The sequence below is a fragment of the Hyperolius riggenbachi genome, chromosome 7, assembly GCF_040937935.1.
Source record: "Hyperolius riggenbachi isolate aHypRig1 chromosome 7, aHypRig1.pri, whole genome shotgun sequence".
Taxonomy (NCBI): domain Eukaryota; kingdom Metazoa; phylum Chordata; class Amphibia; order Anura; family Hyperoliidae; genus Hyperolius; species Hyperolius riggenbachi.
Window position 1 is genome coordinate 37,239,987 of NC_090652.1, and position 16,434 is coordinate 37,256,420.

Consider the following 16,434-nt stretch of genomic DNA (forward strand, 5'->3'; position numbering starts at 1 on the left):
GTACTATATCCGCAGGACTTCTACCCGATGACCATAACCTGCAGCGTGCTGACAACTGGCAGAGATTGTGCTCATATTACTCAACACAAGAGGGTATTATCCAAACAAATTACCGTGCTGAGTGCCGGGTCCTCATTCTCCTTCCCCTGGGGCCGGCATCTCATAACCCGCGTAGTGACAGGGACCACTTTTTCTCTTCCACACCGGCAGACTAATACTATTACGCCATGCGGTTGGATGCGGCTGTCCTGAGAAGTAGAGGGTTGTTCTATTTCTCTTAGCACGTTGCCGCATTCCTCCTGCGCAGTCACAGGTTTATTCTCTTCAGAAGGCATGTGGTTCTCCTCCTGTGTAGTGGCAGGCTGCTCCTCTGCTCTTAGCAGGTTGCTGCTCTCCTCCTGTGCAGTAGCAGACTGCGCCTCTGCTCTTAGCAGGTTGCTGCTCTCCTGTGTAGTGGCAGGCTGCTCCTCCACTCTTAGCAGGTTGCTGCTCTCCTCCTCTGTAGTGGCTGACTGATCCTCTTCTCTTAGCAGGTTGTTGCTCTCCTCCTGTGCAGTGGCAGGCTGCTCCTCTGCTCTTAGCACGTTGCTGCTCTCCTCCTGTGCAGTGGCAGGCTGCTCCTCTGCTCTTAGCACGTTGCTGCTCTCCTCCTGTGCAGTGGCAGGCTGTTCCTCTGCTCTTAGCACGTTGCTGCTCTCCTCCTGTGCAGTGGCAGGCTGCTCCTCTGCTCTTAGCAGGTTGCTGCTCTCCTCCTGTGCAGTAGCAGGCTGCTCCTCTGCTCTTAGCAGGTTGCTGCTCTCCTCCTCTGTAGGGGCTGACTGATCCTCTGCTCTTAGCAGGTTGTTGCTCTCCTGTGCTGTGGCAAACTGTTCCTCCACTCTTAGGTTGTCACTTTCCTCCTGTGCAGTGGCAGAGTGATCTTCTCTAAGCTGGTTGTTGCTTTTCTCCCTCGCAGTGGCAGATTGCCTCTTTGTTCTTGTCATGTGACTGCTTTCCTTGAGTGCAGTCACAGAATGCCGTTTTCCCCTCAATTGGTTGCGCCTTTCCTCCTGCACTGTGGTAGAACGCCGGTTCCCTATTAGCTGTCTGCCGCGCTCCTCCTTTGTAGGAGCAGACCGCTGATTTCTTCTTAGGTGGTAGCAGTGGCTGTCGCCCTGCTCAGTGGCAGACTGCTCCTGTTCTGTAAGCAGATTGTTGCTTTTCTCTTGCACAGTGGCAAACTGCTCCTCTTCCCTAAGCTGGTTGTTGCTTTCCTCTTCCACAGTGGCAGACTGCTCCTCTTCCTTAAGCTGGTTGTTGCTTTGCTCTTCCACAGTGGCAGACTGCTCCTGTTCTGTAAGCAGGTTTTTGCTCTCTTGCACAGTGGCAGATTGCTCCTCTTCTCTAAGCTGGTCGTAGCTTTCCTCGTGCACAGTGGCAGACTGCTTTTCTCCAAGCTGGTTGTTGCTTTCCTCTTGTACAGCAGCAGATTGCTCCTCTTCTCTGAGCTGGTTGTTGCCTTCTTGCACAGTAACAGACTGCACCTCTTTCCTAAGCTGGTCATAGCTTTCCACTGGCACAGTGGCAGATCGCTCCTGTTCTGTAAGCTGGTTGTTACTCTCTTGCACAGTGGCAGATTGCTCCTTTTTAAGCTGGTTGTTTTCCTCTTGTACAGCAGCAGATTGCTCTTCTCTAAGATGGTTGTTGCTTTCCTCCTGCACAGTGGCAGATTGCCCCTCTTCTCTAAGCTGGTTGTTGCTTTCCTCCTGCACAGTGGCAGATTGTCCCTCTTCTCTAAGCTGGTTGTTGCTATCCTCCTGCACAGCAGCATATTGCCCCTCTTCTCTAAGCTGGTTGTTGCCTTCTTGCACAGTAACAGACTGCGCCTCTTTCCTAAGCGGGTCGTAGCTTTCCTCTGGCACAGTGGCAGACTGCTCCTGTTCTGTAAGCTGGTTGTTGCTCTCTTGCACAGTGGCAGAATGCTCCTCTTCTCTAAGCTGGTTGTTGCTTTCCTCCTGCACAGTGGCAGATTGTCCCTCTTCTCTAAGCTGGTTGTTGCTTTCCTCCTGCACAGTGGCAGATTGCCCCTCTTTAAGCTGGTTGTTGTCTTCTTGCACAGTAACAGACTGCGCCTCTTTCCTAAGCTGGTCGTAGCTTTCCTCTGGCACAGTGGCAGACTGCTCCTGTTCTGTAAGCTGGTTGTTGCTCTCCTCCTGCACAGTGGCAGATTGCCCCTCTTCTCTAAGCTGGTTGTTGCTTTCTTCCCTTGCAAACACCAATGTTCTCTCACTTCTGATTTCCTTTAGAGCAGTCTCAGATTGCCTTTTTTCCCTCAGCTGATTTTGGCTTTCCTCCTGCGCTGCGGTAGAACGCCGGTTCCCTCTTGGCGGTTTCCCACTCTCCTCCTGTATAAGGGCAGATCGCCGATTTCCTCTTAGGTGGTAGCGGTAACTGTCGTCCTGCACTATACCAGATTGTCGCTTTCCTCTTAGAAGGTACTTGTGGCTTCCCTCCTGGGCAGTAGACAAGGTCTCATCTCTTAAGCGGGAGCTGCTGCCTTCTTCCTGCACAGAAGCAGATTGGCGCTTTTCTCTTGGCCCATCTCTACTTCCATCCTGCGCAGAGGAAGAGCAAGTATTTTTCTTTCGTTGGTTGCTGGTTTCCTCCTGAATGGTCACACACCGCCCCCTCTGTCTCAGCGGGTTTTCACTCACATGCGCAGTGGTAGATTGGCGTCGTGTGCCCGTTTGGTTAATCTCCTGTGCAGTTGAAGAGTCCTGCTTTTTCCTTCCCATGCTGCAACTTTCCTCCTGTGCAGTAGCAGGGCGCTTCTGTCCTTTTTCTTCCCAATTCTCTCCTGTAGAGTTCTTTTAGTTGAAGGTCTTAACCATTTGCCTCCCTGGACTCTTAGACAAGTACAGAAGACGTGGTCAGTCTTGTTTTACAGTCCAGGATAAATACCAGTGAAGACCATACGTTGGAGATATTCTGCTATGCGTTTACTCCCATTCAGTGCAAGATCCACCTGTAAAACTGAAAATATTAACGCTGGACCCGAGCAAGAAAGGAGAGATGAAGGGAAAACTAGATTGAATTAAAGAGTTCTTAAAAGGGTCAGGCGATAGGACTACCAGACTCTACCCTTACAACTGGCCTGTGCTTCCTAGGCTAGAGATCTCTGGAAAACTGACAAAGCCTTTATGTTCAATGATCCAACACACAGACAACCACCTCAAAACATTTAGCTCTCCCATGAAAACAGCTCTGCTTTGGACCGGCACGGTGCTCCTCTGATGTCGGTTTTTAACATAACCACATCATCAAGTAGAAGGAACACCTATGACCACCAAACACGCAGATGCTCAGAATGCGAAACAGGGTCTAGAAAAAAGCAGAGCAGTGGAGTCCGTACAAAAATCACCAGATTAAGTTTATGAAACCTTCGACTCCAAATACCCCAAATTTCTCTGACTTAGACTACAACGCCCTCGCAGGGCTATGGAGTGGGTACAAAAATAATCCAACTCAGACTCAATTTATGAAACGATTGACTCCACGTACCAAAAATTGCTCTGAGGGCTTGTTCCCATTTAGAGCGATTTTTTTAAAGAGCTGGTGATTTTTTTTTTCTTTTACTCTTTAAAAGCGCTTTTGCAATGCTGCTCTATGTGATTGTTCTTACATGAGCGACGAGCTTTCTATCCAATCGCAGGGTCCTGCACCATTTTCGGAGCATTTGCAATTCAATAGAAAAGATAGGAAAATTGCTAAGCGCTTGAAAAAGTGATTTGAAAAGCAATTTTACAAGCGCTTTTAATGAACAAATACATTGTATTTATTCATTTCCGGGGCAAGGGGAGTTTACTTTCTGACCGATGTCAGGAGGTTAATAGTCGCTGCACTAAAGCGCTTAGAAAAGCGCTTTTCTAAGTGTAAATCACCTGACTACCGTGAGGTCCAAGCTCCCACTCTGCTCAAAACCAGGGCTGTGGAGTCGGAGCAATTTTGGGTACTCTGAGTCGGAGTTGGTGGTTTCAGAAACTGAGGAGTCTGAGTCGGATGATTTTTTCACCACAGCCCTGGTAATTATTAGATGAGGAGTCAAGTCGAGAAGTCAGGTAGTTTCATACTCCACTTCATGGAGTTGAATGATTTCTGTACCGACTCCACAGCCCTGCTCAATACAAGACATAGGTCAACCCACTACTTAATATGGGAACATCAGACAGGAAGCACCCACTCTTGGATTGGATTTACTAAGACATCTACTCCACTGCACCATCTAACATCACCACCACCAGCTGATGAGAAACCAAACAATCCTGTTTCCGTACCAGTAGTTCAGACTGCCGGCTTTTTGCAGATAGATTCTAGTTATGGTTAGGCCCAATTCCACTGGGCATGAGATTTGAGTACAGTTGCCAACTTGTCTCTCTACTGCAAATTTGTAAAACCGCATGCATTTTGAATGCAAATTTTTGCATCCGATTTATAATCCCCAATGCAACATGACATCACTAACTACACAGAAAATCGGAAGACGCCTGTTGGGAATTTTTTTTTATTGAAAATACGAAAAGCAGAGTTAGTACCTGCTAACGATGTTTTCAACAATCCTTCAGGGCAAAGGTGAGACGTAGCTCCTCCCAGGAACAGGAACAGACAGCACTTCCCCTATAAAAAAGTCACATGGTTAGTCCACCCTCAGTGCGTTTAGCCAAGTACCCGACAGGTGAACATTCCACTACCCATAACCGTGCAACTATCAGACACAGACAATTAACACCCGGGTGGGATCGTTGCCCTGAAGGATTGTTGAAAACATCGTTAGCAGGTACTAACTCTGCTTTTTCCCCACAATCCTTCAGGGCAAAGGTGAGACGATTAACAAGTAATACAACCTCAGGGTGGGACCAATGCTTGGAGAACGTTTCTACCAACCGCCTGGTCGTGTGCAGACATTGCATCAATTCGGTAATGACAGATGAACGTAGAAAAGCTTGACCACGTTGCTGCTTTACATATTTGCTCAGGCGAAGCCCCTGCATTATTAGCCCAAGAAGCTGCCCTAGCTCTAGAAAAGTGAGCTTTAAATGAAGCAGGAGCCTCACTTCCCATAACTCTGAAAGCTTCTATAATAGCTAACCTAATCCAATTAGCTATAGTAGATTTAGAAGCTATCTGACCTACAGTTTTCCCTGAAATAAAACAGATAAGGAATCGGTCTTCCAGACATCTGCAGCTCTGTTCAAGTATGCCAGAACACATCTTCTAACATCTAATGAGTGAAAAATCCTCTCTTTTCCACAACTTGGATTCACAGAGGGTAGGCAAAATAATATCCTGCGACCTGTGAAACCTAGACATAACTTTTGGACAAAACTTTGGATCCGTCTGTAATACTAACCTATCCTGAAAATAAGGACTTTTCATAGACAAGGCCTGTAGCTCACTAACCCTTCTGGCTGTAGTGATGGCTACTAAAAATACCGTCTTTAATGTAAAAAATTTAAAAGAACTGTCCCCTAACGGCTCAAAAGGACCTTTGGACAGCCCCTCTAATACTAACGATAAATCCTAAGGAGAAACGTATGGCTTGTAAACTGGCAGTTTCCTAGATAGAGCCTTCCGAAATCTCAGTATTGGAGAGGAAGACAAGGGGATACCTGAAAAAGCAGATAAGGTAGCAATCTGCACCTTAAGCGTACTCACAAATATTTTTATCCCAACCGTCCTGGAGAAACCAGGACTGCTGGGACTGACAAGCTATCAAACTTAGAGCCAGATAACCAAAGATGGAAAGTCTTCCAGTATTTCAGATAGATCCTCCTAGTAACTTCCTTACAGCTAGTAACAAATGTAGAGGCTGCCTTCTCAGATACTCCCAACTTTTTGAGTAAGGCTAATTTAAGATCCAGACTAACCGATTCAATTTTCCTGGATGCGGATGCCACAGGTTCCCTTGTAGCAGTAGATCCGGCCTGCAAGGAAGTCTCCAAGGGTCTTCTGATGCTAACCTGAGAGCTGAAAACCAGCTCCTTCTCGGTCACCAAGGTGCTATCAAAATCATCCAATTTTGACAACCTCTCCATTTGCTGATGACCGCGGGAATCAAATTGAGAGGAGGAAATGCATACAGAAGTGGAAAGTTCTACTCTTGAATGAATGCATTCACCCCCCTGCTTTGATCTCTTGGATTGAGAGAGAAAAAAATCTGAATCTGGGTATTGTCTTCTGTTGCAAACAGATCGATTGACGGTGTTCCCCATCGTTTTATGATGTCTGCGAAAACACCTCCTTGTTTAGAGACCATTCTGATGACAGAATCCTGCTTCTGTTCAGTTTGTCTGCATGTATATTGAGTGTTCCCTTGGGATGAACAGCTCTCAAGGATGACACATTCTTTTCTGCCCAAGACAAGATGTCCTCCGCTTCCTCCTGCAACAACAGGAATCGCGTGCCTCTGTTTGTTGATAAACGCTACTGCCGTAACATTGTTCGACTGGATCAGAACATTGGACTGCAACAGTATCGATTGCACCTGAAATAAAGCCAGCCTTACTACTGTTAATTCCTTTCAATTGGATAACCTTTGAGACTGATTTTGTCCATTTCCCCTGAAAGGCTCTGTGAGCTATATGAGCTCCTCAGCCCCAGGCGCTTGCATCCGTAGTTATTACGTTGTCTACAGGCCCCTTCCAAGGCCTGCCCTTCATAAGGTAGGATTCCTCCAACCACCGTTGCAGAGACACACAGTTTGAGGGATTTTGACTTTGAAATCTAATGTTTGTGGACGACCGTCCCAATTTTCTAGGAGGAACCTCTGTATCTTCCTGATATGCGCTAATGCCCAGGGAACTGCCACCATCGTGGATGACATTAACCCAAACACCGACAAAATCGTTCTTAGGGAAACTTTGTCTTCCCCTTGTAATGATTTCACTGCCAAACTTATCTTCAGAATCTTCTTGGGAGGAAGAAAAATCATCTGTTTTACTGAATCCACTAGCATGACCAGAAACTGAGTTCTCTGACTTGGAATTAGAGAGGACTTCTCCAGGTTGATGATCCAACCTAGGGATCGGAGATGTTCCGATACCAGATTCAAATGGATTTTCAGCTGTTTTGCTGAACTTCCTAGAATAAGCAAGTCGTCTAAATACGGAATGATTAAAATCGATTGTTCCCTTAACGGAATTAATGCTTTTCCCAGAATTTTTGTGAACATTCTTGGGGCAGAAGTGATCCCAAACAGGAGGCAAACAAACTGGTAGTGTTCTACCATCCCATTTATTCTCACTGCAAAACTTAAGAATTTTTGTGATTTTTGGTGATTCGGCATATGCCAATATGCATCTCTTAGATCCAGAGATGCCATAAAGGCCTCTGGAAACAATAACTCCCTTACTGATTCCATCCGAAAATTTTTCATAAACCGACTCAGGTTTGTTAGGTGCAGAATCAGGCACAGGATGAATTCCATTACCTTGTACAGCTCCACTGAATATGTTGGCGCTTTATAAACCAATAATAATAATAATAATAATTCTGTCTTAGCATGTTCTGCAATATGCTCAAAATCTCTGGAACCAGAGTGGGATCTCTTAGGGCCTTTGAGATCACAAATCTCGATGGTGGAGGAAGGGCAAACTATTTGGAAACCAAACATTATTGTCTGGCGAATAAATGGATTTTTTGACACTTTTGCCCACCTAAGAGAAAGTATCTTAGCCTTCCCCCCACCGCCTGACACGAGTCATTGGGATTCTGACTGGGACTCTAGAGCTTTAGACTTAAAGCCCCCTTTCCTGGACTTGTCAAAAGTCCACCTCCTGCCTTTACTTTGATCCTTAGAGGCATCCTTTTGATCACTCCTTGGCTTACGAAAAATATTGCTACCACAGTCTTCTGTTTCTTAAGCAAAACTTTATTTTTATTCAATGTTTTTTCCAAAGCTGAATCCAGTTCTGGACCAAACAACAATGCACCTGAAAAAGGGACACCACACAGCCTGTTTTTGGATGAGATATTACCATCCCATATTTTAAGCAACAAGGCTCTAATAGAAACAGAGCAATGGACCTGGCAGTAAACCTAATTGCTTCAGCAGAAGCATTTGATAAATATGCAGCAGTTTAAATGAAAATAGCAATAGAATTAAACAATTGCAAAACAGGTGCACCAGCCAGTATGTTAGCTTTGAGCTGATTAATCCACAGCTCCAAAGTTGTGGCCACACATGTAGAGGTAAAAGCCGGCCTAAACATAGCCGCACTAGCCTCCCAAGACCTTTTCAAATAAACATCCACCTTTTAATTAAGTGGATCCTTCAGCTTTGTATAATTGATTATGAATAAACAAAACAGCTACCACATCCTCAATACAGAATTTAAACTTTGAAACAGATTCAGATTCTATTTCTCTAGTGTCTGAAACTATCAACTTCAGTCACAGATACTCCAGATACAGCAACCTGAGAAGTGGATGGATTAGCATTCAATAATGAGGGCTTAATTGATTCCAATGAAGCATTAATCACCTCTCTAAAGGATTCAATGTATCCTGAACAGAGTGACCCGGCTCCTCCCCTACAACCCTCTGTATGCACAACTGACAGTCTTTGCATAGGGCAACATAAAATTGCACAAAGGGCATGTTTTATCATTAGGAGGATGCCTGTGCTTATCTGCAGCAGCAGCAGCAGATTTAGCAGAAGCCTTAGTATTGGCATAAACAACAACACAACAAGGCATGTAACTCTGCTCACACATATAGCACAATCAGCCCAGAAAGAGAAACCATTATCTCACCTTTTGGGCGGCCTGGTTGCTCTCAATCCTCTCAGCTTCTGACATGCTTCCAGCTGACACATCCAGCGCAGGACAAACTCTCTCTGAGCAACAGTGCTACAGGCCCGCGCAGCTTCCCCTTGAAACATACCTGGCCTGCCGCGAATGGATGAGTGGCGGCCCGGAAGCTGCAGAGAGAGTAATGAGCCGGCACTACAAATTGTTACTTTCGGCATACCCGCCGGAAAGTACGCATCCGGACGCGGCCAAGCGTCCTAATGGCCGCAATGCGCTCCACGCTGCACATGGCCGCCGGCTTACCTCCGTCCTGCTCACTCCGCCGCAAGGCCGCCAAGGGGAACCCACGCCTTCCACTCTTGCTCTCCCTGGAAGCGGGAGAGAAAGGTAGGCAAACCCCTGGAAAGCTCCAGCCTGGGGCGCATGGCCAGACTGCCTCAGTACCACAGTCTCAGCCACCCAGAGAGATCCACCTGCAGCCCAGCACACAGGCTTCACCCAAAGGGGAGATGCCGACCTGCCTGGACGCAGGAACAAACAGCACTGCGGGTGGACTAACCATGTGACTTTTTTATAGGGGAAGTGCTGTCTGTTCCTGTTCCTGGGAGGAGCTACGTCTCACCTTTGCCCTGAAGGATTGTGGGGAAAAGTTTGCATTTGGAGCCATTGACTTATTACATGTGAATCAACGCATAATGCAAAAATCTGCAGCAAGCAGTCCCTTCCCCCACATTGGAAAAGATTACAAAACAGGAAATCAATGGAAACCACTTCATTGAAATTGCATTGGTATCATTGCTGATGTTAATTTTGCACTCAGTGGAGATGCGCCTGTAGCGTCACCAGGGTTTGTAGCAACCTCACTGTAGCTGCTGCATTAGATTGGTCTATTTCCAAGCTGCATACATTTGCAATCGGTGGAGATGCGCCTGTAGCGTCACCAGGGTTTGTAGCAACCTCACTGTAGCTGCTGCATTTGATTGGTTAATTTCCAAGCTGCAGACATTTACACAGAATGACATACAAAATTACAATCAAAGTGGATTTGCATTTCAGTGACAATCCCTTATGATCAGTAACTGGAACATACTGCCAGGTACACACTGATTGTCTCTCAGATTTAAGGTCAGATCGATTATTTCCAACATATCCCGATTGGAAAATTATCGGAAATTAGATCGGACATGTTAAAAATCTACCTAACCTTAAATCTGCCAGAAAAATCTCATAGTGTGTACCTAGCATAACTAATAACAAGATCCTGCTCAGACTCATGCTGAGCTTCGACACGCCCACATAAAAAAAAAAAGGCACAGACTGAGTTACTACCTAACAGCAAACAAAATCAGGCTACAATCACCCATTTGGGCCAAACAAGCTAGAGAACAAGCGGCCATCTCCACCGAGAGAAAATTCACACCACGAAAGTCGCACTAGCACCAACATCAATGCAATTCCAATGGAGTCGTTTTCATGCTTTGCTGGCTGCAGCAGTGTCTGAATCACACCAGAAACAAGCATGCAGGCAATCTTGTCAGATCCAATGTCAGAAACATCTGATCTGCTGCACGCCTGTTCAGGGTCTATGGCTAAATGTATTAGAGGCAGAAGATCAGCAGGGCTGCCAGGCAAACTGGTATTGCTTATAAGGAAATAAATATGGCAGCCTCCATATACCTCTCTCTTCAGTTGTCCTTTAAGAGATTCCTCGATTACAAATGCCCCTGCTACCCCCCCCCCCCCCCCCCCCCAAAAAAAAGCAATAGTGGCACTCCGGAATACATTCACTTCTACAATCCTGAGTCAGCAGATCTCCAGCTCCTGTCACCTCGGTAATAATCCTTCCTAATCCCTGTGTGCTGTCCTGGAACATGACTGGGGAACATCAGTTCTCACCTGTCATGTTCTATAAATAGAGGTCTGACTATGTTTATATAGTGCTGACTGTTTCTGCAGCACTCACAGAACGCTGGACCAGTTGCGTCACTGTCTCTTAAAGGGCAACTGTAGTGAGCAGAATATGGAGGCTGCCATATTTCTTTTTAAGAAATACCAGTTGCCTGGCAGCCCTGCTGGTCTATTTGGCTGCAGCAGTGTCTGAATCACACCAGAAACAAGCACGCGGCTAGTCTTGTCAGTTCTGACAATAGTGTGAGAAACATCTGATCTGCTGCATGCTTGTTCAGGGTCTATGGCTAAAAGTATTAGAGGCAGAGGGTCAACCAGACAAGTGGTATTACTTATCAGGAAATAAATATGGCGTGCGTGTACATATGAATTGGCCACCGGTAGACTTGGGCGCAGGACATAGCCGGTATATGGCTTATCCTGCTGCTGCACAAGTTCCCGGCAACGTTAAATACTATTCCCACTCCAGGTCCCCATGGATAGTGGGGAATGATATACTTTGGCTTCCAGATATTGCTGGAGACCGAATTATAGTGTTTCTCAGTCTTCTGACGGCGCTGAAGTTACTCACAGTGCGCTGTCTATGGTGGTGCCGGCTGCGCCCAAATCTCCTGCACTATTACAGCGCTCGAAATATGGCAGCCTCCATATCCCTCACCTCAGGTTCACTTTAAGTGTGTGAAGGCTGCAGGGTTTGGTAGCCAAAATGATCAGACTCCAAACAGGATAGGCCTTCGTGTGATGCTATTCCTGCAGTATCGATGACTGGGACACAGGTAGTACCACAATCACTTTGCATGCAGGGCACATCTGTTCACATCCATTCCCCGTGTAATAGGTTTCTTACTGCTTCCTGTGTTGTCACAGTGATAGGTTGCAGTGTTCTCCCCAGAATTTTTTCAGCCGGGTGGCATGAAAAAGTAGTCGGGTGGGGCAAGATGAGAATGCAGGGCTGGTGCTTCGGTGAGCAACTTTGCTTACAGAATAGGAGGAGGTGAGCCGATGACAGCCGGGTGGTCACCAACAGCAGCCGGGTGGAGCACCCGGCTAAATAAGCCTGGGGAGAACACTGTTGCAATGGAAATGAAAAATGTTGGATGCAAAAATGTGCATTAAAAACCATGCATAAAAAAAAAAAAAAATTGCATGCGTTTACACAAATCAAAGTTGGCAACCGTACTCAAACTGCATGCGAGACAGCAGAAATTGTCCCCGAGGCTCTGTTCACATCTGAAAGCAAAATTGCTGACGGCAGTGATTTTCGATTTTTTTTTGCGCATTTCCCTGCTGCACGCTATTTTGTGCAAAACACTTTTGCAGAGCGATTCCATTTTTTCACTTCCTGACGTCAGTCAGGAAGTGAACTCTTTGATCCGGAGAACAAATACAATATATTCTTGAAATCACAAACGCAATCACCGCACAAAGCGATTTTGTGAACGTTTCGATGTTTTCCTATACGTTCCATTACACCAAAATTGGTACAGAGCGCAAAGCGGACAAAACGCGCTGATATAAACCTTGAGACTCCTTGTATAAGCGTTTTGTGGACGATTTTGAAAGTCGCCTGCACTTGAAAAAAGGCCAAAAATGCCCTAGATGTGAACGAGCCCTAAAGGCTTAAGGTGGCCACTAACGGTCCAATTTGTAGCAAAAAAATTGTTTGAGCGATCAGAAACTCTGATCGGATTGGTTGTAAATAATCTCCATTGGTGGGCACAATCGATTATGAACGAGTGAAAAAATGTCGTCCGAATGAATTTGTCAATTTGGATTTTCTTTTTTGTTGTGATAGATACGAAGTAAAGATTGGTTCGTTGATGGTGTAGTGAATGATTTTTTACAATATTTCACTTCCGATCGGAATTTCTGATCGCTCGAACGATTTTTCGCTAGAAATTGGACCGTTCATGGCTACCTTAATAGTAATTACAGCCTGATCAAACACACAAAGGAGAAACGCCAACCATCTTGCCTGCACTAAAACCTAGGCCACTAGGAGTGTGTACACACGCAATTTTGATTGGCTAATCACTGACCAATCTTACCATCTGTGTAGTATGAGGGTGAACAGACTGAATACTATGAACAGATCTATTCATAGTCACATGCGGTAAGGAATTTTCCCCCCCCCCCGCTATAATTTTCGGCAGTGATAATCTCCGCAATTTTTCCACATTCACTAAAAATGTTTTACATGTTTTCCGAATGTGGGAACAATGCGTAAAAAAAAAAATTGGGGAAACATAGGTAATCGGATAGTAAACATTAAGAAAAAAAGTGTGTAAAGTCCAGCAAACAGCGCTGAAGGCTCCGGACTCCATTTAAGTCCAGTGTTCTCCCCAAGCTCTTTTAGCTGGGTGCTCCACCTGGCTAGTTTTGGGGGAGCACCCGGCTGTCATCGCTCACCTCCTCCTATGCTGTCAGCAGAGCTGCGCAGAGAAATGCCAGTCCTGCTTTTTTCATCGTGCCCCACCCAGCTACTTTTTCATGCCACCCAGCTGAAAAAAAAATTCTGGAGAGAACACTGAAGTCAATAGGAAGCGAGATATATCTGGTAATTGTAGGCGATCTAGAAATAATATGCCCCTTTGTGAATTTTGATTTATTTTTTTTTGCAGAAATTACTAACATTTGCAGACATTCTTCCGCATTTACAGACTTTTACTGCACTTTATACACATGCGGAAAACCTTGCGTACAATTTTACACGAGGGGGAAAAAAACATGCGTACAATTTTGTGAATGTCAAGTCTTATTTCCCTCTGGAATTTACCACAAGTGCATTTCTGCATACGGAAAGTGATTGTGAATAAAGCCTATTGAGTAGTTAAATCCTCATACTACATGGAGGTGGTAAAATTGGATGTGTGTACGCACCCCAAGTCAAGCTAACCCAAATTGCTTTGTCTAGCTCAAAACTTGGTCGCTGACAAAGCCACTCAAACCAAATAAAAAGCATCTTTCTGCGTCACAACAATACCAAGCAAGATGAATAGAAACCAACCACACTGGCCACTGCACAACAACAAGCCAGGCACCAGTGACAACATACACAGCATTTCAACCAAATACCCAGAAAAACAAGAGGCCTAACTAACCAACAGAGGAACCAGCAGCAGCTAAAGCCTGCTACACACCTGCAATTTGGATTGGCCAATTTTACCATCTTCATGTAGTATGAGAGGCTAGCTAGGGAGTTCATGCAGATTTATGTACATTTTAATGCAAATATATGCAGCTTGAAAATGGACCAATCTGTTTAAACCTCGGTGGGACTTAATTGGTCCATTTTCAAGCAGCATATCTTTGCATACAAATTTACATAATCCAGCATGAACTCATATTTTGCATCTCATTGATAATCACTGTTCTCATCACTGCATGGAAGTTGTAAAATTAGCCAGTCAAAGCTGGAGGTGTGTACGTGACTGGCCAATCACATTGCTGCATGTGGCGGCATGACAAATCTACAGCCCTAAATCCTGTAGCCTAAAAACAGCCACAATCTCTGCTTAAGACTCCCCTCAACACAAACTACCAAGTCTGTCCACACAGAGATTCTGTCCCTTTATGATAGCTGGATTATTCTATCACATAACACTGCCTGCCCTGCACAGCTGAGGAAGGACAGAGAGACAGGAATAGCAGAAACGTGGACAGAGGAGAAGATACAGGAAGGCCACAGCTATACCCCCAGCCAACAAAAGCAGCTCCACTCACCAACTCCTGGACAAAACAGAAGCCAGACAGCCTCAGGCAGGAAATTTGTAGCAGCTGTAATCAGATTGCCAGTTTAGGGACACACCCCCTCATCACATGACTCATCAGTACAGCCCCTATAACAGATGGCCAGGCTAGGGACACGCCCCTGAATCACATGACTCGTCAGTACAACCCATGCACCTGTGCAGAACAGGAGACCTGGCTGCACCTCTCAGCAGCATGTAAAAAAAATATGATTAGGCATGGTCATGAGATGCAAATAACTTCAAGTCGATGCAGAACTATGCCAATTTTGTATGCAAATTTATGCAGCTTGAAAATGAAACTAAACCAAATCCTGCTGAGGTATGCATTTTTCCTGCGGTCCATAGACTTCCATTAGCAGGAAAAATGAAGTGTTTTACTTAACACTAGCATTTCTATGTGTGCACCCAGCCGGTACTTATCCGTTAGCCGGGCGCATCCAGCAGGTGGCGCTGTTGTAGCGAATTTCATTCATACTTAGTTAACGTAGTACTGTGTGAATGCAGGTGGCGCTAATTACATTGATACGGCACATAACAATACAGTGTTAATGGGAACTAATATGTATTTCGAGTGGCCGGAACTGTCACTTAATGCAATTAAAATGAAGGTGGCGGCAATGTAACAGATGAAACCCGCCACCTTCGTCTGTTGTTCTTCTCTCCCTTTGCCCTCCTCTCGCTTCTATACAATGCTGGCAGCTGGGAGGGGGGACACGTGTGTCCCCCCCCCCCCCCCCCTCCCACAGTCGTTCGTCGCAAACAAGCAGAATTCCCTGCCGCGACGAACGACTGTGGGGGGACCCGCATGTCCCCGCAGGCTGCCAGCATTGTATAGAAGCGAGAGGAGGGCAAAGCGGGAGAAGAAGAACAGACGAAGGTGGCAGCTTCATCTGTTAAATTGCCGCCGCCTTCATTTTAATTCCATTAAGTGACAGTTCCGGCCAATTGAAATACAATGTATTAGTTCCCATTAACACTGTATTGTTACGTGCCGTATCAATGTAATTAGCGCCACTTGCGATGTTTCCATTCACACAGTACTACGTTAACTAAGTATGAATGAAATTCGCTACAACAGTGCCACCTGCTGGATGCGCCCGGCTAACGGTTAAGTACCACCCAGCCTAGGTTAGCATACAAAATTTGCATAATCCTGCATCAACTCAAAATAATTTGCCTCTCACTGCCCATCTATCTGATTTTGAACGCGGTATACCTTATGTAGGAATGAGAAAGCAAATCCTATTTCTAAGGCAGGGGTCACATTTTTTCCAATCGCAGGCGATATTACGCAATGCTAAATCACACAATGCATTTCTATGGGCTTAGCGCAATTTTAGGAAGCATCTGCTATTTAGCAATGTAATTTTTTTGCGTTTTTTTTAATACTGCCTGCATGCTGTACTTTTCTGCATACTACACATGACTCCTCACTGACATCCACTAGCTACTGTATATACAAACGCCCACATGGAATCGCAGACAACCGCTCATATTGTGCAGAAAGTAGTGTTTGGCCTGGGTGCCATTGCAGATCACTGATCGAAGTTGCCAATGCTCAGTGTTTTTCTAGCATTTTTGTAAAGCAATTCCTGCCATTTTGATACCAATTTTAGAGCTGGAGATTGCAGAAGCCATTTCAATTTTAATCAAATCCTGCTGAAGTAAAAATTCAATTTGGCCATTTTCAAGCTGCATAAATTTGCATACAAAATGAGCACTATCCTGCATCAACGTGAAATTATTTGCATGCATATCACTGACCATCCCTACCCATTAACCCCATCTCAATTCTGATTATGCAAAACAGGATTCCTGGTCAACAAATTTGCATATTCCACAACTTTTCTATGGTCGCTGGTAGCCTCACGGATGGGGCCATCAGTGTCTTAGCAGCATGCATTTCATAGCAACTAGGTGTGATCGATGAGATGAAAATATTTCCGAGTTTGTGCAGATTTATTTTTATGCAAATATATGCAGCTTGG

General features: G+C 45.3%; 1 protein-coding gene and 1 non-coding gene across 2 annotated transcripts in view; both read right to left on the reverse strand.

Moving 5' to 3' along the window:
* The window catches only part of FBXL19 (F-box and leucine rich repeat protein 19), a 75,343-nt gene that overhangs the window by 34,682 nt on the left and 24,227 nt on the right, over positions 1–16,434 (reverse strand).
* Positions 11,370–11,499, reverse strand: LOC137526286 (small nucleolar RNA SNORA71). Its single transcript, XR_011023103.1, has one exon. It is a non-coding gene; the product is annotated as a small nucleolar RNA SNORA71 (small nucleolar RNA).